The sequence below is a fragment of the Vulpes lagopus genome, chromosome 13, assembly GCF_018345385.1.
Source record: "Vulpes lagopus strain Blue_001 chromosome 13, ASM1834538v1, whole genome shotgun sequence".
Lineage (NCBI taxonomy): Eukaryota > Metazoa > Chordata > Mammalia > Carnivora > Canidae > Vulpes > Vulpes lagopus.
Genome location: NC_054836.1, coordinates 5,597,852 through 5,623,084, shown reverse-complemented (window position 1 = coordinate 5,623,084; position 25,233 = coordinate 5,597,852). Strand labels below are relative to the sequence as shown.

At 42.9% G+C, this 25,233-nt stretch overlaps 2 long non-coding RNA genes across 2 annotated transcripts in view; one reads left to right on the top strand and one right to left on the bottom strand.

Moving 5' to 3' along the window:
• Positions 1–25,233, top strand: part of LOC121474710 — a 141,070-nt gene that overhangs the window by 21,508 nt on the left and 94,329 nt on the right. The window lies entirely within an intron of this gene.
• On the bottom strand, positions 16,831–20,130 carry LOC121474712. Its single transcript, XR_005983486.1, has 2 exons — positions 17,643–20,130; positions 16,831–17,244 (listed from the first exon to the last, which is right to left on the bottom strand). It is a non-coding gene; the product is annotated as an uncharacterized LOC121474712 (long non-coding RNA).

Below are 25,233 nucleotides of genomic sequence, written 5' to 3'. Positions count from 1 at the left end.
CAGAACTCGCAGTAGAGCAGGGGATCTTGACCTGCTGCCAGGGCTCCTGGTGGTGCCCTGGGCGATGCTTCAAGTCCATTCATTTTTATAATCTCACAGCGGACACTTAATTGGTTAGAACAGCAGTCTCTTGAGTGTATTCCTGAGAGCACTGGATCTGCAGGATTTGATGTATAAAAAAAGAATTCTGTGGCAGACAGGTTTGGAAAAATTCTGTGTTGTCATAGCTCTCTTGGAAATTCACAATGCACTTTTTAGCATTTTAAAAGTCTAAGGTGAGAATTCTGTTTCACTTTGTTTAACCCAGTTTCTGAAACATACTTGAAAATAGAAATTGTGTTTTTCAAAAATTTTACCGTGCTCGGGAAACTACTTCATGATTCTTTCAATAAGCAGTTAATAATGGTATTGGAAGTTGCTTTTGTGAGTAGGTTGGATTCCTGAGAAAATGTAAGGTTTGCGTCTAACAACATAGGACTTTTCTTGGCATCCTGTTTGCTCCTATTTTCTTGGCCATATTCTCTTAAGTTTAGTGCATCTCTGCTTGTGTGTAGTTCAGAGCAGCAAAGCTTTAATGCTTGAATGACCCATTTAGGTCATTTAATCATGCCTCTTTGTTTGCTGGTTGAGGAAACTAGGGTTGAGAAAGGTTAAGTCATTCACCAGAGTCCAAACAGCTCGTAAGTGAGGATGGGGGCAGGTTCTCTTCATGTACCATTTCTCAGTTCCTAGTGGAAATTACTTGAGTTAGTCCCTTACTTTCAAGACTTTTCTTTAGTACTTCCTCCCAAGTGGGATGGATAAGAGCAAAAGAACTGATGTTTGATTTCCTGCCAGCGTTTGGGATTGGCGGAAGAGGGGGTGCCCAGGGAGGCATAGATGCTACTCAATAAAAAGAGCGCTATGGGGGAAACCCAAAAATCCAAATAGGACTGTTGTGAAAAATAATTTTCTTTGTGTGACTAAGAATGACTTAAAATAAACTCTCTTTGCAAGCGAATGCAGAAATTAAGTTACTTCTGGGTGGCTCAAAGCAATGAAGAAATTAACAACTGAAGATAGCTGTTGCTATACTTTCTAGATTGGCAGCTGCCTTGAGCCCATCAGGCAGTGCTCATTAACTTCCAGAGATGGCAGTGGTCTGGTTTCAAGGGTTTGGATGGAATGATTTTTAAATTGTTTTTTTAGAAGCCCAAGAACATTGACATCATTAGAGTCCAAATTATTATTTCGCTTTAATTTAGATTTTTCTTTCTTCCTTGGTGAAATTAGTAGACCCTTGTTCATTACTTGCCATATGAAATTGGATTATTTTCTTAGGAGAGGTTCTTTTTTTATTGTTTTATTAAGTGTCATAATTTCCCCATCATAAATTTTTGTGGCATCAATGTTGAATATTCTTATGTTTTATGAAATAATATCTACAGCCTTAAAATTTAGAGAAAAATAATTAAGCCACAGTGTTTTCTTCTATTCAAACTAGAGTATTTCTTACTTAAGAAAAGAGAGGGTTAAAAACAAAAAAAAAGAAAAGAGGGTTAATGAAAGATCATTTTGATTTTTTTTCCTTAGATATTTTATTTATTTGAGAGAAAGAGCACATGAGTAGGGGGAAGGGGACAGACAGAGAGGGAGAAGCAAACTCCCCACTGAGCAGGGAGCCAGATGCAGGGATCAATCCCTGGACCCTGAGATCATGACCTGAGCCTAAGGCAGATGCTTAACTTACTGAGCCACCTAGGCACTCCAGATCATTTTGGCTGTGAGTAGGCCTTACAAACCCTGCTTGAACTTTGGTACCAAACTGCTCCTATCTTTAAATTGCTCTAATAAGTTCCTTCTTCTGTTGAGTGGACATTTGCCTTGTTCCTGATTTTTGTTCTTTAGCCCTATTCAAGGAGCAAGTTCGAAAGCCCCACTGCCTATACATTCTCATTTAATCAACATAATGAGTCTGGCAGGTAGGTATCATTTACCTTCCTTTTTACAGATAAGGCAACTGAGATTCAGAGACGGAAGATTCTAAATGATTTTCAGTGATTTAGATTAAATGATTTGCCACGGTCATGACATAACAGGTAATAGCCAACTTTATCAGTAGTGCCCCCTCAGCGTGAGAAGGAGGCAGGGTGATACCTGATGGAACAAGGTTCAGGATCCCTATTGCTATGGAAAGAATCTCTTTGCCTCCCCACATCCAACATATGACTTGAAATATGGTGGATGGTAGGGGCAGGAAGGTTGTCTACTTGTCACACGCATGCCTGTTTCCTTTATCCTCTTACCTGGAAATGTCATCAAACTTCAGATTGGGGTTTCTCATGGCAGCTGGTTAATCATAATCTATTAATTGAAATTGTTTGATGGTTAGCACTCAGTGAGTCTGTATATTCAAATGCATGCCAGGTCTTTGTGCAATGCACAGAACAAAGACTCAATAAATGCTTGTTGATTTTGGAGTATCAAGTTGGTGGCCTTTGGAATTAAGAGGCATGGGTATTGTTGGAATGCCATTCACATACCATGCACAGACTGTGTGCTTCTAGCTAAAAGGGTCCTGAGGTTGAGTTGGATTGAAGTAGCATGGCTGAAGTAGTACTTGTTGATCCCTAAGCAAAAGGGGTGAGGGTGGGGGGCAAAGTCATATGGTAAAAGCTGGATTGAGTGTAAATTATGAAGGACAAAACTCCATGTGGGTTAGAAACCAGTAAGAATTGGAATTAAGAGTATATTCCAAGGCAAGAAGCCATTCTGAGTGAAAACTTAGGACTGAGGGTATATTGAGGGGCTTAATGGGAGCAGAGCCTATATCTAGCCTTTTTCCTTCCAGATATATACCCTAGAGAAACTCTGGAACATGTGCGTGGAGACAAGCTCAGGAAGATGCGACTCTTTAACTTTTTTCCCCACCCACTTTTTAACTTTTACTGATGTAGAGATCAGTATTAAAATATAAAGTTATCCCATGAGATGGCTAAGCACTAAATTCAGGATACTGGTTTGAGTGGAGCTCATTTTTGCCTTGTGAATGCATGATTCAGTAGTTCCAAGAACACTGTCTAGATTCCTATTCTCAGTAGGTTGGAGTTTTGTGTGTATATTTTCTTAGCTAATGAGGCTGTAGAAACACAGGGCAAGAAGAACTCTGAGAAAACATCAGGTCTCTTCTTTTGTGGATGATGAAGCAGAGATGCAGGGATGAAGATTGTAACTTGCTAGTGGTGGGCCTAGGAATGAGAGCCAGGCTTTTCTGACTGCTGTTGCAGGCCTCTCTGCACCACACCATGTGTGCTCTCTTAATGAAGGATCTTTTCTATAAATTAGTGTAACTAGTTCCTTGCCCCTTTCCCTTTGTGGGTTTCCATTAGAGCATGTCAGTGCACTCTGGTGCTTTAAGGTATAAGTTTCTAAAGCAGAACAAGTATATAGATCACCAAGCCCTGAGTGTATTTTTCTTGTGTGAAAATATATTTAGGGTCTATCCACATTTCTTTTCACCCTCCCAAGATGTTTTATACGTTTTTTTTTTAATTAACAAATATGGCTTATTTGTTCTGAAAAGCTTTTATAGAACAAATTCTTAAAAGTTGTCAATAATTCAATAACTTCCAACAGGAAAAATGTTAGTGATTCTCAGTCCTCAAGCTGACATTCATTTGTAAGGAACACAATATTAAGTCCAGTTAGAAATGGACATAATTGCTTCAAGGAGTAGCATAGTTACCACAACGTGACCTAAAAAGGCATTATGTGTTCTCTATAATATGGCTTTGTCCACTTTTCTTGAGCTCTTTTGTAGCTACTGCACACCAAGAGTCTAAGACCACAGTAAAAAACAAAAAAATTCAGTAACAAGATATCAACCTTTCTTAAATTTTAATGCAAAACAATCAAATAGTATATAGGCAGAATAAATAAATCAATGAAAACATTGTATTTTAGGTTATTTTTTTAAGAGTTTATTTATTTACTCATGAGAGACACAGAGAGAGAGGCAGAGGGAGAAGCAGGCTCCCCACAGGGAGCCCAATGTGGGACTCGACCCCTGCCCTGGGATCACGCCCTGAACCAAAGGCAGAGGCTCAACTGCTGAGCAACCCAGGCGTCCCTTTAGTGTAGGTTAAATGCCGCTATTAGCGTTGTGAACTGATGAGCCCCAAGCACTGTGGAATGGAGACTTCTATACAACACGCTCCAGTTCTAAAACCACAGTGATGTCCGTTAGTGACTTGAATCCTGTGGTGTGTGGCTAGCCATCAGGTGCTATGTACACAAATGGTTCTCACATGCTGAGAAATGCTGTATGCCGAAAATTGGGTTATTGAAAGAAGCTGCCTGTAAAGTAGAGATCTCTGAACTCAAGTGGAAATATGGATGTGTTGGAAATGGAAACAGGTGTGTGTGTGTGTGTGTGTGTGTGTGTGTGTGTGTGTGTGTGTGGTATGGTTGGGTGGATGGAAAAAAGAGAAAAAAAACAGTGTGTTACAACTTTTTGAAGATGTGCATGCGGGGAAACCCTTCTTTTTCCCCTTTCTCCTCAGCTCAGAGATTTATCATGGAATTTGATTTCATTCAGTCACTGAGAGTTTTTACTTCTGATAAGCTTTTCTGCCTTTTTGTAGCATGGAATGAGTGATGGATACATTGGCCAGCTTGTAATCAGTGGTAATGTCCAACATCCTATTTATAAATTTTTTTTTTAATTTTTTTTTTAATTTACTTATGATAGTCATACAGAGAGAGAGAGAGAGGCAGAGACACAGGCAGAGGGAGAAGCAGGCTCCATGCACCGGGAGCCTGATGTGGGACTCGATCCCGGGTCTCCAGGATCGCGCCCTGGGCCAAAGGCAGGCGCCAAACCGCTGCGCCACCCAGGGATCCCCTAACATCCTATTTATAAATAATGAGTCTCCTTTAGTATTCTATAGTCTTCTCCTGTCCCAGGTTTGTTTAAAAACTTCGATGACCCCTTTTAGCCAAAGAAATCATTCCTCAGCTTGTTCTGACTGGGTGAGCTGAAATAGCATGGGATGTCTCTGTTTCATTCGGTGTGATAACTACTCTGATGCTTCTTATGGTAGTTCAGGTGTAATTGTCTCTGTGCTTGGGGAATCGTCGTGGCTTTTATCATTTGATTCAGTAGTAATAGTACTTTTCAGGACATGAAATATACAGAAGCGAAAACATATATTTCACATACTTTCCTAGTAAGCTTTTCCGTTTCGTAAAGATGAATGATGGGCTGATTTGTTGCATTTCCTCAAAGGCGCACTAGTTGAGAAGCAGCGCTTGCACATTTTCCTTTCTTTCCTCCTTTTTGTCAGCAGATGGCGTCTTAGTTTCCTCTCTCTTTTCTGTGTACTTCTTCGCCTTTTTATTCTGTCCATCCTCCTCCTCCTCCCTCATCAGCCCCCCCCCCCGCATCTTAGCAAACATTTGTCACAAGAATGAATGCTATTATATTAAAAAAAAAAAGTGTGTGACACGTTGTCTTTTCAAAAGGACAAGAAGGAAAGGAGGAAACAGGTTTTCATGGCTTCGAGCATAATACAGCTGGAGAATTTTTTCTGCTGACATGTTTATTTATTCGTTTATTTATTCAAGGAGCACTTATTTCCCTATAGAAGCGGATCTGACATTTTATTGTAACAGGTTTTCCTTTGTTTTTCTCTCGTGTTGTTTTGCATGTACATGGCTCGCCTTTTTCCCTCTTGGGTAGATGTGCCCCTTTCATTATTTTTACTTGTTTTTAAATACAAAGTGTTTTCCAAAAGAAAAACCCTTTGATGTATAGAGAAATAGATGAAATTACTTAGTTTGAGGAGTAAAGCTTCAGTAAAACTGACATTGATTGGGGCTGCCATTGGGAAGATGAAGTGATTGGGTGGAGAGCATGTACAACCGAATGAGAGGCTGCAAAAGGCCAGGGTGGGGTTTATTAATATGCATCGGAAAACCAGACTGCATGTGGAACACATGAGGGAGCTGATTGAATCTTGTAAGGAAGCCTATGAACCCCATGTTTCTTTTACCCTGTTCTCCTTTCTGCGGTTTGTATCCATTTACTGAATGTTTCCAGAATGGCGCTGCATAAAGAGCAGGTATATGAAATTGTCTGTACTACCAAGGATACAATCTTACCGAATGTAACTGTCCCTCTCCTGCTTTTAGGAAAAAGAGTAGAGTGAGCCCCCTTTAATCTTTAAGGTCTTATTACCACCTAACTCATCTTCTGCTTGTGTAAAGCCAGGTTACAACACAGCACCCTCTTCATGAAAATTTTAATTCTACTCCCACCCCCTTCACCTCCCACCTACCCCCAGAAAAAGTGGCATTGTGCTCCTCTGACCGTGCTCTTCTGACCGTCCTTATTAGCATTTGTGCAAAACCCCCTTTTTGGCCTTGTTACTTATTACTTCGTAGCGCAGTTACTTAAACAGTTGTTGAATTGAAAGCATCTTGGGGATCCCTGGGTAGCTCAGCGGTTTGGCGCCTGCCTTCAGCCCGGGGCGTGGTCCTGGAGTCCTGCATCGGGCTTCCTGCTTGGAGCCTGCTTCTCCCTCTGCCTGTGTCTCTGCCTCTCTCTCTCTATCTGCGTCTCTCATGAATAAATAAATAAAATCTTAAAAAAAAAAAGAGAGAGAGAGAGAGAAAGCATCTCGACTCCCAGTAGTTCTCAGCACAAATGCCAGGAACAGACATGCTGCCCACTAAATGACCTATTGAATACTTATTGCATGTTAACTTTTTCAGTGCCTTGGCTTCTAGAATCAGACCTGGGTTTGAAACTCAGCTCTGCTGTTGACTAGTTTTGTGATTTTGGCCAAGCCTTAACCTCTCTGCATTTCAGTTTCCTTATCTGCAGAATGGCGACTTGATGGAGATATTGTAGAAATAAAAAGCAACAGTGTATGCAAAACACAGTGCTTGGGGCACAGGAGGTGCTCTGTGATCTCAATGTGTACCCACATGTCCTTCCAGGACACACGGACACACACATGGTATATGTATGCATGGGAGATGCTAGGCATTCGAACCCAAAACCACACAGGTCCCGTGCTCATGTTGCTTAAAGAAGTAAAGCCATACAAGGTGGAGAATGATGGTATTGTCGGGGCAGTAGAGATGGAGTGCCATGGGGGTTCCTATCTTTCTTTTCTTTTTCTTTTTAAAATATTTTATTTATTCATAAGAAACACACAGAGAGAGGCAGTGACATGGGCAGAAAGAAGCAGGCTCCATGTGGGGAACCTGATACGGGACTTGATCCCAGGACCCCGGGATCACGACCTGAGCCAAAGGCAGACACTCAACCACTGAGCCACCCGGGTGTCCCCAGTCCCTGTCTTTCTCTCAGAGAAAGAATGGATCTGGTTTATGGAGAGTTTTAATGCAAGAGGTGGCAATTTAGGTTGGACTTGATCAATATAACTGGAGGCTAGAAAGGCAGACAAATACTTTAAGAGATTTGTCTTTTCAGAAACTGTTGTACAGTAGAATTTTGTGGTCGAAGACTGAGCTTGCAGATGAATACCCAACTGATCTTCCAGGAATTTTCCCTGAGATCCTGCATTTGTTTTTGGATGGCCTACTGTTTTGGGTCCAAGTAGAGTAGTTGCCACCAGGCATGCTAGAATTGGTAAGATAGTTTGCTAGCAACCTCACCGGACACTGAGTTGGGATGCTAAGTTGATTGCACTGTATTGGGTGCATTTCCCGCGGGTATGGAGAAGGCGAAAATTAACTTGGTGACTGCCCCCAAAGATGCATCAGCATGAAGCTTTTCAGCTTAACGGGGACATAATCAGACACAATACAAAAGAGCTCCCCAGACCTTTCTGTGTACAGATTTTTCTTAAATGCTTTTAAGTGGATAGGGGATAAAAGAAGCATGCAATACTAGACCATCCAAACAAGAAATCAAATGTTTTATCCTTGTTGGATATTGTATCACCCAAATTCAAGTGTAGACCTTAGTGTGCTGTGGTCTCTGGTCTATAAATGTAATGTCAGTGGTCCCAGTTGGCACAGAGATCTACTTCCCAGACTGCTGAGCCCATTAAGTAATGGAATGAGGTTTATATGCTCCCCTCAGAGGTTGAAACTCTTCACAGTGAAGATAGCCACCAATCCCCACCACCCCCACCCCCAACAGTAGTATTTTAGAGTCCTTACATAAGGGTACCGTGACTGCAAAGTCTCCTCAGAAGAATTTCAGGAGTAGTCTGAGCACAGTTGAGTTGTTCGCCCTCTACTTCCCTCATTGTCAGCTGGGCTCTTGTTCCAAGAACCTGCAGGACCTGAGAGGGTCCTGAACTGCTCATGGTGGGGACACAAGAGAGGGTCTAACCCTATGTACTCTAGAGCTAGACAACCAATGACCTGTTCCTATGTAGAAATACGTTGAGCAGAAACTGCTTTTGAGGGTGGGCACTTCTTTGGTATTGGGGGGGCGGATGCCTGGTGTATCTTACAGGAATGACCCTGTTACTGATCCTATAGCTAGGAAGAAGGGGCTGGTCTCTCTTGGCTCTTCACCTTCTTTCCCCCACCTTCAAATGCCTCTCCGTTTCTTGTACTGTTTAAATCATAAATTGGGAAGAATTTATTTTTCCTCAGGCTCAGCAGTCCTGTTTGGGTTGTAAAACAAAGTCAGAAGCAAGAACGTAGTGGCATAAGCTCTGGGGTTACATTGCTGGTCCCTTCAGTCACTTACTGTATGATCTCAGGTAACTCAGTTTTGGAATACTTGTGTTTACTCATCAGTGAAATTATACTAATAATACTTATTTCACTAGAGAACATAGATTTGTAACCTGGAATCCATAGATGGTCTTCTTAAAGCTACACATACAGTCCTATATTTTGGGGCCTTTACCTTTTTTTTTTTTTTGGATTCTCAGAGGAGTCTTTGAACCCTCTTCCCCCAGATCAAGAAGCTCGGCCTTGGAAGTTATTGTGAATTTGGTAAAAGATAATAGATTAAAAGTGCTTTAGTAATGTGAAAAAACATTATTGTTTGAGGTAGATTATAAGCACTTGGCCTAGACCACTTAATTCGTATTTCCTCTATTTTAGTATTCTTCCATAAACATGTCTTAATTTTTTGCAATATCTCCTTTCCTCCCTCCTCCCCATCTCTTCCTTCTTTCTAGTTGCAGGAGATTTAGAGTAAAAACCTGAGTGCAATTTTCCGGGTTTAAATAGTTGTCAAACCTCTAGTTCAACCCTAGTCTTATTTCCTGGATTGTGCTGTGTTACCAGCTTCTACCAGTGCTTTGGTATTTAAACTGACTTTAGGGTCTTTGATTTCCACAATATTCCTCTGATTGCTTTTTGTGTTCGTGATATTTCAACCCCATGTCTATATTTATAGAGAAAAGATTAGTTTTCTTTTATATAATCCTTTGAAAGTGACACCTTCAGCTACTTACTCCATTTGAACTTACTAAATACTCTTAAGTATGAGCTTATCTTTTATCAGAAACAGAAAGAAAAAAAATCACCCTGGATTTCTCTCATGAGACGCTTCCATTCTAAACCAGATATAGTTCCTAGTTCTTTTGAGTTTTCTGTTATTACATAATAAACCATCCCAAAACTTAGTGGATAAACACAGTTGTTTTCTTTGCTCGTGACTGGGTTGGCTGGGTTCAGCTGGTTGGTTCTTCTGCTGGTCTCTCTGATGATCTAGAGTGGTTGCAGCAAGATGGTGGCTGGGGCTGGAAGATCCGAGACAGCTTCACTCATGTCCATTACCTTCGTTGGGTCATCTGGGAGGTTTTGATCTTTTCTTGCTGGGTCTTCTATATATTACAGCTGAATATCAATTGATGTTTGAGAGGATAAGCCCCACTGTGCAAATACTTACCAAGCTTCTGCTTGCCTCATACTTGCTAACCCCCCATGAGTCCAGCCCGGAGTTGATATGGGAAGGTGCAGCACAGGACATGAATACCAGAAGTCATGGTTCATTGGGGGTCACTAAGATAACATGCCAGTTAAGTCAGCCTTGACTTAATTGGTGTAGCTCACTTAATATTTTTATGAAATGAGTGATTTAAGTTTTCAGTGCAGGATAAGTCACAACACATCTCTTTATAAGGTTAATTTGTATTCAGATGATCCTCTCTTTTTAATCTTTGCTTATTTACTTTTTTATATATTTATTTCTTTTGACAATTCAGGTATTTTTTGTGCCCCCCCCCATCGACACACACACCAAAACATAACTTAAAATTTATTTAAAATTTGAAAGTATAGAAGTTTTCCTGTAATTCTTATTTTTTTGCTTTTATTTGCATAAGGAATATTATTTTTTGCAAATTGTCTATAAGTTTTACCCAAATGGTGAACTGTAGGTGTCTTCCCTTTTACTTATAGCCACTCTGGGTATGTGACATCACTGAGAATGAAGTTTGTCCTTTGCTCTAAGGAAGCTCAGATTTAGAAGTCTAAACTAAACAACTGATGAATTGAAAGATCTCCGGGTTGTGAGATAGAAGTCCCGCATTGGGCTCTGTGCTCAGTGGGGAGTCTCCCTCAGATTCTCTCTTCAGCAGGCTCCATGCCCAGTGCAGAGGGTTCAGCCTTAGAACCCTGAGATTGTGAACTGAGCTGAAACCAAGAGTCAGACGCTCAAATGACTGTACAACCTGGGCGCTCATCTGAGGGACATTTTTTTTTTTTTAATATTTTATTTACTTATTCAGGAGAGACACAGAAAGAGGCAGAGACACAGGCAGAGGGAGAAGCAGGCTCCATCCAGGAAGCCTGATGTGGGACTCAATCCCGGGACTCCAGGATCACGCCCTGGGCCGAAGGCAGGCGCTAAACCGTTGAGCCACCCGGGCTGCCCTGAGGGACATTTTAATTTATGAGAAAGACCTGACAGATTATGAGAAAGATCTGGAAAGCTGATTGTACTGAACAATAGTATTTCTGAAAGTAAGGTACTTAGGTATAGTACATCTCAAACTTCCATGTGCATGCAAATCTTGGGGAGCTTATTAAAATAGATTCTGCTTCGGTTGCTCTGGGCTGTTTATTTCTGATGAGCTTCCAGGTGATTCGATAGTGCTGGTCTGCCAATAAGGCTTTAGTAGACCTGACCTTCTGAGGTTCTATCCTGGCCAAGCCTCTGAAGTGTATACCCACTTAATTCCTACATAGGATACTATGTGACTTTTTACTTCTGTTATTGACCTCCAGCAGGACAAATAGAAGTCCTTCTAGCATCTTCTCACACATACCTCTTAAATTTTTTTCTTTTTTAAAAAACAATTTTATTTTTAAGTAATCTCTACATCCAACATGGGGCTTGAACTCATGGCCCCAAGAGTTGTGTACTCTTCCAACTGAGCCAACTAGGTGCCCAATCTTCCTTATGACTTTCTTAATAACATTTTCTTTTCTGTAGCTAGCTCTATGTAAGAATATAGTATGTAATACATATAACCTACAAAATATGTGTTAATTGATCCATGTTTATGTTATCGGTAAGGCTTCCAGTCAGTAGTAGGCTATTAGTAGTTAAGTTTTGGGAGTCAGAGGTTATATACAGATTTTCGATTTTCGACTGTTCGAGGTGGGGGATGCTTAACCCCCACATTGTTCAAGGGTCAGTTTTATTTCCTTTGGTCTATGGCATTGTCATTTGTATAAATCTGGCCTTTGTTAATGGCTATAACTTAAAAACAGAATTCTTTAACTGAAATTGATTAGTCCCTCAGAGATTTCTTCTCAAAACTGTAGTATCTGGCTATCAACAAGACTTCTCGCTTGTATCAGATTCTTCTTTAAAGCCATGGTATGTAGAGGGCCAAGTACTCTGGTCTGCCAACTTTTGTCCAGTGCCAGCTGATAAAAATGGGATCAAAATGTATTCACAAACACTCACAAGACTTCATGTGAATGAACCTAGAGATGTGGCTATCATTCCTGACTCCGGTGCCTTCATTTCTCCAGACCTCTGTTTTCTTTTCTTTTCTTTTCTTTTCTTTCTTTTCTTTCTTTCTTTCTCTCTTTCTCTCTTTCTTTCTTTTTTTTATAATAAATTTATTTTTTATTGGTGTTCAATTTGCCAACATACAGAATAACACCCAGTGCCCATCCCGCCAATGCCCTCCTCAGTGCCCGTCACCCATTCACCCCCACCCTCCGCCCTCCTCCCCTTCCACCACCCCTAGTTCATTTCCCAGAGTTAGGAGTTTTCATGTTCTGTCTCCCTTTCTGATATTTCCTACCCATTTCTTCTCCCTTCCAGACCTCTGTTTCTTGGACATTTCTTTGGAGGTACCAAAATCCAAGCCTACATTTTTCTATGCATATTGTGTTCTTTCTTCCAACCTTCCTCTTTACAGAGGGAAGAAATGCAAACCTCATACATCTAGTCCGTCCAAATAGTCCTACCAAAGAAGTTGTTTTCCAGTTAAAAAATATTTTTAATTGGAAAACTATACACTCATTTTCACCTTGGAAGACACTACCAGTGGAACTCATGCTTTGAACAAAGAGTGTAGGTAACAGGAATGAGGGCTTTAGAATCAAACTTGGATTTGCATCCTAGCCCAGCTGTTACAGGCCTGATCTAAGTCATTTTTCTAAATCAAATTGAATATGGTGAGGGTTCTCACTTCTTAGGTTGTGTGGGAAATCCAATCTCAGTTGTTGTTGGGACCCCTCACTTCCCAGAAGGAGAGCAGGGACTTCTAGTCCTCATCCTTTCTGGTTGCCACTGTTCGTACACCTGGCCTGGACCCCTAACGCCACTCAGAAAGGAGGCTCATTAGTCACTCTGCTTCTCCTATGGCCAGCTCACGAAAGGGGGTCTTTGCAGAACACCCCGAACCATATGTTTACTGTAGTCTCCAGAAGAACTGTTTCAACATTTTTGTCTGAAAACTGCCCCTGGCAGGTGTATAAATGGCGTAGGGCTTTGCTTTTCATGGGATCCTAGCTCTATCCCCTCCCAGTTTGGAGAAAATCAGTCCTATGGTTTGAACAACTCCCTTTTTCAATCCCACAAGCCCACAACCTTCATACCCATAGGGAATCCTAGACTTGAATTCCTTTGGTCTCCACTTTTAAAACTCAGAGGCCCCCAGGATAGTCCACCCACCTAGAGAATTCTCTTTTTGTTTAAAACATCAGCCCCTCCTCAGAAAAACAAAAACCTGTTTACAATTACTGCTGACATTGTGCATTTACTTTGAGTCAGATGCTATTCTAGAAGACCATTAGGTATCTTTAGTATTAAATAATTTATTACTAACTTTAGTTTACATAACTCTATGGGTGGTATCCTTCCCAATATTTACAAGTAAGGAAATTGTGGCTTACAGAGTTTGACCAAGCACTTGCAGCTGGTGAGTGGGAGAATCTGAAGGTGAACAGAGATGTTTGGTTACTAAACCCTGGAAACGTGCATGCTGGGTTCTCCCATTGCCAGTGACTCTTCCAGTTTGTGTTTGTTAAATGTATTTCCCTTATCTGAAAACATTAGTGTATATGAGAGGGTCCTTCTACCTGAACGATCTGTGACTCTGCATCATTTCTGTCTTACTTTCCATCTTTTTCAGCAAGAGAACTGACTTTTACACTGTAAAGAGGACAGAGCCGCAGCAGTTCCCTGGAAAGTGTAGCTCAGGGGGGAGATACCCGCTGACTCCTGTTATAATTAGTGCCCCTCAGCCTCTAGTTTGCTGAAAGACAATGCAGAGAATGTCAAAAGGCCCCAAAGGGGCACCTGGTGGCTCAGTGGTTGAGTGTCTGCCTTCTGCTCAGGTCATGATCCTGGGGTCCTGGGATCGAGTTGCGCATCGGGCTCTCTGCAGGGAGCCTGTTCTCCCTCTGCCTGTGTCTCTGCCTCTCTCTGTCTCTCTCATAAATAAATAAATAAAATCTTAAAAAAAAAAAAAAAAGCCCCAGTGTTGACTACCTTTGAAAAATCATAGCAAATTTGAAAGGGGTCAAATATAGAAGGAAAACCACCTTTGTCCAAATTTTAAATAAAGCGAAAGAATCCGGAAACGAAGTGGAAATGCTTTGACTTTTGGTCCCCAGTGAAACACAGAATCAATGAAATGGCTTATCAACCTTTTGAAAAGTATGTAGTATTAGTAGGTCCAGCACCTGACCCTACAGGACAAATATTAAGCTGACTTTATTTCCTGTTTTGAAAGAGTCTACATATGAAAGGTATGTTGTTCACATATTTTGTCTTGAATTTACTAAAGCATTTGAGAATTCTATGAAGATGGTGATATGTTGATTAGATCAGTAGTTTCCTCTCCCTTTTTTTTTCTTCCTGCTAAGAGCAGATTCTCATTTCTACTCTATACCTATTGGAAGAGAATTATTGAGAAAAGGGCCCAGGAATCCGTATGTTAAAAAAGTTTAGGGACACCTGGGTGGCTCAGTGGTTGAGCATCTGTCTTTGGCTCAGGGCGTGATCCTGGGGTCCAGTCTCCTATTGCGCTCCGTGCATGGAGCCTGGTTCTCCTTCTGCCTATGGAGCCTGGTTCTCCCTCTGCCTATGTCTCTCTTGCCTCTCTCTCTCTCTGTCTCTCATGAAAAAATAACTAAAACCTTAAAAAAAAAAAAAAGAAAACTTAATCCAGGTCCACTTCAGCCAGTCCACAGACTGGTGTTTGAGAAGCACTGACAAAAGTTTTCAGATTTTGGTGGGGGCAAGAAACCTCCTGCTCAAATAAAATTTTATATGAAACTCTACCATATAAAACAGATGAGATGACATATGCCTAGTATAAATTTTTTGAAGTCTGCATTTGTAATGTTGACTGAAGAGTCAGAACAATGAGGCTGTTAATGAAAAAAAGATTTAAATCCAATGTTGATAACTGTAATAGCTATATTCACATCAGTTTCTGTGTTTAATAAAACTGTATATTTTGCTTTAAATGCATAATATTTAAGAAATCTCTTATAGATAACTACTCACAAATTATAACAGGTTTTTTGGGTGTGTGTGTTTGTTTTGTGCTTAAATAGCTTGCCTTAGAATCCCAATCCCAAGATTCCACCAACCTGAGGTAGGGAATATTTGTTTCGGAGCCCGTAACCCTGTAACGAAACTTATGGAAACAATTGCGCACATTCCTTATCATAAATCTAAAGTCATACAGGAAACTTCTAATTCTGAGAATAAATATTTACCCTCTCTCAAATAGGATATTATCACAAAGGACTTTTAACTGCGATGAAAGCAAGGCCATTATAGATGCCCCTGAGCTTTGCCTGGCATTTAATGAAGCCCGCACTGGATGTGGTTTTGTATTTGTGTGCTTTACTTGGACAACTGCATGAGAGCGGACTGTGCCCACCAGTATTTTTCATAAGACTAAGGTGGGGCTACACTATCCCTGACCAGTGTCACATTTCCAAAAAGTCCATGTGTGCACAGAGAGATGGCCCAGGAGCCTGCTGGGGATACTGCGTAGGTGCCCCAGACAGGGCTGTCAGGCGTGACCTGTGTAGCTGCGGTGGATGAAAAGTTTGCATGTGAACCATATTGGTGTCATGTAGAGAGCAGCCACAGCTTTTAGAATATCTGAAATACATTGAAACATTAGAGACAGATGGTGGTATCCTTGGAGCACGTCCATCGAAGTGCTCTTTTTAAAAACTGATTTATGTTCAGAAAAATGTTTGGTTTCCTGTGAAATACAGAGAACGTTGGGGACAACTCGATCATGTTGCAGACAAGAAAGGTACTACCCTTGAGAAAGTGAGTTTGTGTCCACAAAGCACACAGTACCGAAGAGTACAAATGCGGAAGTGACCTCTTCCATCTAGGAAGTTAGGGAAGGCTTCCTGGAAGAGAAGACATTTGAGGAGGCGTTTGAGGATATTTTTTTTTTAAAGGTTGAGAATTTTATTTTAAAGATTTTATTTATTTATTCGAGAGGCAGAGACACAGGCAGAGGGAGAAGCAGGCTCCATGCTGGACCCGATGTGGGACTCGATCCCAGGTCTCCAGGATCACGCCCTGGGCCAAAGGCAGCACTAAACCGCTGAGCCACCCGGGCTGCCCGATATTTGGGTTTTGGATATGAGACTATTAGGGAAAAGAAATGATATTCTAGGGCACTCACTTTTTGGAGAGTATAATTTCAGGCAAAAATAGTATTGATATCACTATTTTCATCTTCTTTCCTCATAAATTAACTCTCATTTAAAAATATAATCTATTCATAACAAGCTCAAAAAAGGATCATTTTCATGTATTTAAACATGCTTGAGGTTTCCTTCAAAGTTATTACTGTCAGACAGTGACTCACTCATTGACATTTAGACCTTCCCAGTGATACTTGGCTCAGCTTGACTGCCTCTGGAATACCTACACGCACCATACATTTGCCCTAAACCTGGCCTCTGAGAGATTGATAGCCCTTTGTTCATCTGTCTATTCACCCACGCTGGTATATTGAGCACCTCTCTGCACAGATCCTACAGAGTTCTAGGCGCCCACTGGTGAAGGAGTCAGCGCAGGTCCAGAGACTTGGACGCCTGGAAACCACCTTCAGTTCTTATCATTGAACTACATTTAAAAAGATAACAGTGCAGCTTTTTCTCACAAACTGGTAACAGCATACAAGGGTGCACATCCCAGAATTTTTACATTTTAACAAGGATCAAAGCTTTGCCTGGAACGACTTCTAATCAGGAGAGCGTGTGAGGGGAATTGTGGTTGGAGCCTTGGGACCTTTCCAGCTTTATATGGCTTTTGAAGTAAGCAGGGTTGATACTGTCCTATCTGTACTAGAAGGTGGGAACTGGGTCTAATAATACTTCTCTAGGGAAGGAAGCCTGAAGAGAACTGTACAGCAGGGGGAGCATCAATGAGATATACCATAACAGAGAAGAGGACTTGTTACAATTTTGTCTTTTTTTTTTTTTTTTTAAGATTTTTTATTTATTTATTCATGATAGTCACACACAGAGAGAGAGAGAGGCAGAGACACAGGCAGAGGGAGAAGGAGGCTCCATGCACCGGGAGCCCGACGTGGGATTCGATTCCGGGTCTCCAGGATCGCGCCCCGGGCCAAAGGCAGGCGCCAAACCGCAGCGCCACCCAGGGATCCCCAATTTTGTCTTTTTTGAAGGGCAGGAGAGCAGAAGAACAGGAGAGGGGGAGTGTAGCACAGTGCCAGGTGCACAGAGCACTCGGGTGCCCAGCTTGGCTCTTGGTGGTTGGGCAAGTCATTTAACCTCTCCATGCATCTGTAAATACAGATTACAGTGATAATAGTACTCACCTCAAAGGATTGCCGAGGGTCAGTAAGTTAATGTATACAGAACATTTAGAACTGTGCCTGCCACAGAAGTCAGTATTAGGTTAAGATTAGCTCTTATTTCTTTTAGCAATGCATTTTTCCAATTTCTTGATTTTTTTCTGAGAATACAGGAAGAGCAGATAAAAAGCTAGATCAAATGAGATGGGTAATTCCTTACTTTCCCCTGTTCACACTCCCCACCCTCCTGCCCCACAGACCCCAGAAATAACTGCTTTTGTAAGGCTCCAACGTCATATTTGAATATATGACCTTGAAATTTACTGATTAAGTAATTCTGGGCAAAGCTCTAAGGGTTGGAAAATAAATCAAGCCTCCCACACATACCTGCTCAGCCAAGAATTTGTTTGCTCCAGGAACCGTGGGTGGGCGGGAATGGAAGCAAGCACACACCCAGGCTTATGTGAACTCTCTGTTCCTGCTTGAGACTGGGGTCATCCTTCTCCCTGTGCTTCACCAGCGCTTCCTGGGTACTTCTCATTCTCAATGAGAGAAATAGAGAAACACATTTTTTCATTTTTCATTTTCTCTCTTCAAACTCCAGGGGGAGCACTCCCGCGTCCTTGTTTGCTTGTTTGCTAAAGTTTGGCTTTGTATTTGCACTTGTGCAAATTGCTCCCAAGCCCAGGAAGAGAAGCACATGATGTACACTGGTGAACTGTAGCGTCCTCGCACGGTGCCCTGGTTTCAGGGTCTGCGGCAGGGCTCTCCTGGAAATGCCCTGAAATTTTCTGTTGAAATTTTCTGTTGGTTCTTGTAGCCGGGGTTAGAGACTCCCCCAGCTTGCCCTAAACCTGGCCTCTGAGAGATTGATAGCCCTTTGTTCATCCATCTTTTCAACCACGCTGGTGTATTGAGCACCTCTCTGCGCAGATCCTAGAGAGTTCAAGGCACCCAGTGGTGAAGGAGTCCGCACAGGTCCAGAGACTTGGACTCCCCCCCACCCCGTGTTTGCACTGGGACGTGTCACAGGTCCTTTTTGCCAGGACTGTGGGGCACCTGCTGTCTGCGCGTCCTGGGGAGATGGGTGAGGCTGCTTCCAGTGACATGTGCTACCTCGGGACATGTGGTCTATGAGACCTTCAGTTATTGGTTCCTGGCTTGTTTTTTTCTTCTCAGTCTACCTAACACAATCCCATCGTCCTAGTGAGGTGCTCTCCTTAGAGTGGGTATGCTCTTCATTTCTGGGTGTGAGAACAGGCAGGTATTGGGCCCTCTCTTGTGGGAGGCAGGCTGGGATGAGGTGGAAGGAGGGCATCTCAGGCCTGGGGAAACCTCCTGGGTGCACAGCTAAGCTCAGACAGTTACTTGCCCTTAAGCCTGCGTGATCACACCTTGCCTGGCAGCACCGGCAAAACCATGAGGGATGTGGAGAGCTCTCAGAAACGAGGCCTTCCATTTCTTGTTTCCTCCTGAGGTTATGGAACGCAGGCCTGTTGTAGGGACAGGTAGGTACCGGGTAAATGCTTTCTGAGGACCTAACCGGGCTTCCACAGGGAGGACTGGTGTTCGAGGGTCTCTGCCCTGGAGTTGGACCCCAAGTGAGCCCACCGGGGGGGCAGCCTCCTCCTCCCCCACGGCTGGCAGAGGAATGGCAGGAGTGGCAGACAGCCATTTTCAGTTTTGCCACTTGATTTGCCCTCTCGTTTGCTCAGGTCTAAGGAAGAACTGGCAAAATTAAAAGTAAAAAAAATTTGTTTTGAGAATTACACCCTATCTGCAAACAGCCCCAGATCAAGAGTAACCACCAGACATCCTGTTGCTCAGCATGCTTGCTGGTCGCTGCTGCTGTGCTCAGGGCTCTGCCTTGGTGCTTAGGCCTTGAAGCAGATCCACGTTCTGCCTCACGAAGCACAGGCCACCTCTTAGCGCCATCGTAAAACCTGGAGGACACACAGAAGCCCATACGTTAACATCAGCATCTGGCCTGTTTGCTATGCCATCCTGCCCTCTTCCAGTTTTACTGATCTAGGCTATTTTGTAAAAAGAAATACTGAAAGAAGTTTATCTGATTGACTTGATGTTAGGCCAGAAAACTTCTGCCAGTGCCTCTGAAATCTCTATTTTAAAGCAATTTTTTTAAGCCCCGTGAGGTGGACTAAAGACCTTCCTGACTTCTAATAGTCGCTTTCTGAAGAAGGTCCACTGTGCTTCCCTCTGTAAGAAGGAAGCGGGGTGGCCCTTCATATGCAAATGGCCCCGCCACCTGGGGAGGAGGCTACAGCCTCCTGTGTGGGCCTCGGGCAGTCCCAGAGCTGCATTGGCCTTCCCAGAGCCACATGGGCCTGACCGAGGTGTCACCTGTGGAGCCCAGAACAATCCCTTCGCCACCCTGGGCAGCACCACAGGAAACACAAAGTGACTGGAGGCATCCTGTGCTGGGGAGGTAAGGGTGGGATGTGTTGCTAGTTGTATGTGGGGCGCAAACAGGAAGAGAGAGGATGCTGCACCTGGGGTGCCAATGCTGATGCGGATCCGGACTCTGTGGGAGAGTATTCTGGTGTCCGGTGTGGTTTTGCCCATCGTCGTATGTTCTTTGAGAAAAGTATGGTGCGGTTTATGGAAATCCTTCCAAATGGTAATTATTGTTACTAGCAGCGGTTCCATAGTTGACAGAGTTATTCACTGGTCTGTCACTCCCCTGAGTAGTCCCAGTCAGAACGACCCTTCATAGAAGTGACCACAGAGCACAGACTTGCCAGTGGTAGGGTAAGAAGCAGATGAACTTGGGTGAAGATTTTTAAGGAAACGAGAACAAGAGGTGAAATAAAATTTCCTTTATTTGTGGGGCACCTGGGTAACTCAGGTGATTGGGTGTCTGACTCTTGGTTTCAGCTCAGGTCATGATCTCGGGGTCATGGGATTGAGCCCCATGTCGGGCTGCATGCTGGGTGTGGAGCCTGCTTGGGATTCTCTCCCTTCCCAATGTGTGCATGCTCTGTCTCCCTCTCGTGCTCTCTCAAATAAATAAAAAAATTTTTTAAATTTTTATTATTTATGATAGTCACACACAGAGAGAGAGAGAGGCAGAGACACAGGCAGAGGGAGAAGCAGGCTCCATGCACCGGGAACCCGACGTGGGATTCGATCCCGGTCTCCAGGATCGCGCCCTGGGCCAAAGGCAGGCGCCAAACCGCTGCGCCACCCAGGGATCCCTCTCTCAAATAAATAAATAAATAAATCTAAAAAAAATTTCTTTATTTGTATTTGTAATTAGGGTAAAGGCTTGCATGAATTAGGAAAAGTTTAAAGACACCAGTTTGCTTTCTGGTATGTATGCAGAGTTTTAACATAAAGACCTATAAATGCAAAGTATTGCTGAGGTATTTTGCCTGTAGTGGTATCTATACCTGCTTTAATGATAACATTTATTCCAGACTTTAGGTAAATACCATGGACCATTTTCTGCAGGTTTCCCAGTAACTATGAAAGATTGTTTTTTTACATACAAACTTGTAAGGAAATTACTTGTATTATTAAATAACAAGTATATAAGCGCATTTATAAACCTAAGCAAAAGCAAAACTTGGGGTCTGTTTCTAGACAGTTATTAAATTAAATAATAACTAGATTAAAACATACATAAAATAATTAGATTAAAGCATACATACACCTTATGAACATCACAGTAATTCATGGCCTTCTATGTAGAAGAGCTTCATTCAGACTTACCTCTCCCTCTCAGTATCAGAAGTCTTTCTATGATAAACATAACAGATAATTTAGGCAGCAGCTTCTCTTCACTTCCCTCCTGTCCTGTCCCTTCCTCCACTTCTTATCTTCACACTGGGTCCAGGGCACCAGGGTCGGCACTGCAGGTACACAGGTGAGTACCCGGGATGCTACCCTCCGAGGCCTCGCAGCCTGAGAGCTTGCGTGGGGAAGAGTGGCATGCAGTTCTTCAGACAAGGGGCAGGCTATCGACCAGCTCTTAGAAGAGACGGCACAGGATTCACAGAGGTTATATGCAAGCTGAGATTTCCAGTTGGGAGGTGGCCTCAAAATGGAGATCCACTCCCTGCACAGCACTTGTGATGCACAGAATCGTGAAACCTCTTTTGGGGACGGGCGTACAGCCTGGTGCAGTTGTGGTGTGATGCTGGGGAGCAGCAGGGTGCAGGTGGAAGCCATCTCTGTGATGATGGGAGCTCACTACTTGGCCTAAATGAATGAATGAATGAATGAATGAATGTTCTGTGGCTGGGAGGTATACCGTGTTAGGAAGTTTTACCTTACATTGTACCAAGTCCATCCCCCTTTTCTATCTTACCTTGGGTTCAAGCCACCAGAGCAGCACAGAATGAGTCTGTCTGCTCTTTGCCACGTGCTTTTGTATGTAGATGTGATGTTTTGTTTCTTTAAATCTTGCCCCAAGCCGTGTATACCTTTGTTTATCCTTTCTAACAGATTTTGGTTAATAGTTTGTTGCCTTAATATAAGCAACGATAATTCCAGCTAGTTCTTCCAGAGTCTGTCAACAGTGATTGCAATCTCCCGGATTGATCTGGATAGAGAGCTCCGTTACTGCCGCTGTGCCCTCCTGTTGGTGCTTGGCTCCTTTCTGCCAGGTTCCTCCCCCTGAGCGGGGGAGCAGTTGGGCTGTGAGTCTGGCCCTGCGGTCTCCTCTTTCCCACCACCTCAGCTCTTTTTGGTCATCTTAGAGCTTCACAGAAACAAGTAAACTTTTCTCACACATGTGCTGGGGATCCTTGTCCTAGAAAACAGTCGTCTTTCTTTCTTTCTTTCTTTCTTTCTTTCTTTCTTTCTTTCTTTCTTTCATTTAACAGTCTTACTACTTACTATAATTTAAAAGCAAACTAACAAATACATACCTGTGAAACGGTAATAAAGATTGTTGAAGATGCGCTAAAATATTAGCTCAGGGCTGAGGGAAGCGTGCTATAGCTCAGGTTACGTTTTCACACAAATTATCTGTGATTAGAAAATATCCGTTATCTTCTGAAGGAGAGACTGGGCCAGGTGTGTATCACGAGACTCCTCAGCCTGAAAGTGGACGGATTGGGCCGTAGGGGAGGGCTCTGTAAGGCTAGTTGTTGAGAGAAGCCAGTAATGCCGGTGCCTGCCGCAGTCACTGGACATCAGCTTTCCCCTGTGATGAAAATCCTGTCACAAAATTGTCTATGGATTAGCCTCTTTACTAAAAAAGGATGAGATGGAAAATGCTGAGTAATTTTGGTTCTCCCACACCCTCACTCCTGCCGCAGCTAGGAGCTTACCTATATAGCAGGGTTCTTTGTGGGGACCCTTCTTCCACAGGGGAAGGGGTGAGTGAGGGAGAGGGGGAGAGAAAGAGAACCTTGTGTGCTTGGTCAAATGAGAGTTTCAGATCAGTTAGCTAAAGCTGCCTCGGAAAAGACTGCTTATTGCTGGGATTTAATTATCCTGCATCATGGAGGGCAGACTCTTACTTTCAGTACAAAAGTAAAACAGTCTTAACTGTCCATGTCTCAGTCTCCTAACACTGGTACTTCTAAAGGGAATGGAAGGGAGAGGGGAGGGTGGTTCGGTGGTTGAGTGTCTGCCTTTGGCTCAGGGCGTAATCCTGGAGTCCTGGCATCGAGTCCTGCGTCCGGCTCCTCACAGGAAGCCTGCTTATCCCTTTGCCTGTGTCTCTGCCTCTCTCTCTGTGTGTCTCTCATGAATAAATAAATTTAAAAAATATTTTTTAAAAACGGAAATGAGGGGAGAGGAAGACAAGACAATAAATATTGTACCACTGCATACTCACATTGTGGTCCACAGACCAACGGTGTGAGCATTACCAAAGAGCCTGGTACCCCAGAGGTACCAGGTCAGATTCTGCATTTGAACAGATCCTTATGCAATTCCTGGATACTGTGTAGTTTAAGAAAACCCTGCTAGGGGGGAGGGAGAGGGTGGCGATGACAGTGGTTGATTGACTGTGAGCCATTTACCCGTCTTAGCACACTTTGAGCAAAGCTGAACAGATGAGCTACATCAGCTATAGGTACTTAATGCTGGCAGAGTTTAATTTTGTTGCAGCTAGAGACCAGGCCTACTGATCATGTCTGACTAAACCACAGCACTCTGTCTAGGGAAGAGCAGGGGTTTGTTTACTGCACAGATGACTGCCCTCTGGCTTGATGACAGCAAGTGTAGAGCTGCTTCTCCTGCCCTAGGGCAGAATGGTTTCCATGACGACAGCTGGGCCTTGCTCCCTCTTTTCCCTCCTCCCCCATATTAACCAAAGAGCAGAGAATATAAAAAGAGTACTTAAAATTAAAAAAAAAATTTTTTTAGAGAATTCATCACGTCCATTTTTTGCTTTACATCATGTTGTCATCATGAGTTTCTCGGGAGAAAATCTGCAAGAAGTGTGGCTTCCTTGGTGTTGTGCCAAGCATTTTTTCCTGGTTTGAACTCAAACCTGTACAGCTGACAAATGTCAGGGCTAGATCATATTGATCCAAGCCTGGTTTTAAAAGTATGTCTGTTGGGTATTCTTTCATAAAGTGTTGGAAAGATTTTTTCGCATTTGATTTTTTCCACTGTCTGTGATGATCGTATGTTACTTCTATTTAGAAAAAATCCACTAAGTTTTCTTTTATGTAAGTAAGAATTAACACCCCCCCCCCCCAACCCTCTTAGTGATAAAAGGATTAAGGCCACTGGAATCAGTCCTTAAGGGAGTTAGACTTCTAAATCCCAGGGCATTTCCTTCAAGTGCCGGGAAGAATCCATCAGCTTTTCAGAAACCCTGTCACTGCAGTATTCTAGTTTAGCGGTCTGGCTGCACTCTCTGGCCTGGATTATTTTAGTAGCCCACTAACTGGTCTTCCCTCTTGCTCTCTCTTCAGTCTGTCAGTATAGCAACCAAATCATCTTCACCTCTGCCCCAAACACCTCAGTTGCATTCCAGGGCTCTCAGAATTAAAGCCAGAGGCCTTATAGTGCCCTAAGAAGCCCATTACTCTCTGATCCCATATCCTATCACCGTCTCCATTGCATATCCCAATTCAGACACAGCGCACTTCTACCTCGGGGCCTTTGCACTTGTGGATTCTTCTGTCTGGCACTATCTTTTTCAATCTCTCTACATAACTTCTTCCCAAACTTTCTTTGTATCTTTGTTCATGTATCAGTTTCTCAATTCAGGCTTTCCTTGACTACCTTATTTAAAATCTCTTCTCCCTGTACTCCCCCAGACAGTGGACATGTTTTATGTTTACTTAATGTGTTCATTGTGTGGCTCCTCCTAGAATATTACTTCCTTGAGATGAAGGGATTTGGTCTTGTTCATCTTATATTCATAGCACCTGGAACAGTGCCTGGCTTATTCAAGGTGCATTCTGTTTGTGGAATGAATGAGTGGAGTCAGGTCTTTCCAGCTCCATGACTAGACATGAATTTGGATCCAAGGGCATTGTGGGACTTCTTCCTACCAGCACTGTTCTCATTCATGTCACATAAGAGGACTGAAACATTAGGAGAACATCTTTAAAATATTAGCCACAGCTGTGAGCCATTGAAAGCATTCTACACAGTGAGTTAGGAAATGCCAACTAATTGTTGATTTGTAAGGCAAATGGGAGACTAACACAGTACACACCAGGTCCCCCGTGTGCCAGGGCCCGGGGAGGAAGCGGAGGAGCAGTATCAGGAGCCTCCTGCAGGAGACCTCACACCTTCTTGCTGTCCACCCTTTACTTGTGGCAGTACCCCACAGGACACTCAGAGTCTTGCGTGCCCCTTCCTCCAAGGACGGTGCTGTGGATGTTTCTGTGCACGCATGTGTGCATGTATGTTTCTTTGTCAGTGTTGTCTCATCAAGGCTTTCCTTTGGCCACAGTTGATGTTTTCCCTTTTGTTTATAGCGTTTCTTAGTAACCCATTGCCACAAGTCCTCTGTGCAGAGTTGCTACCCAAATGTATCTTG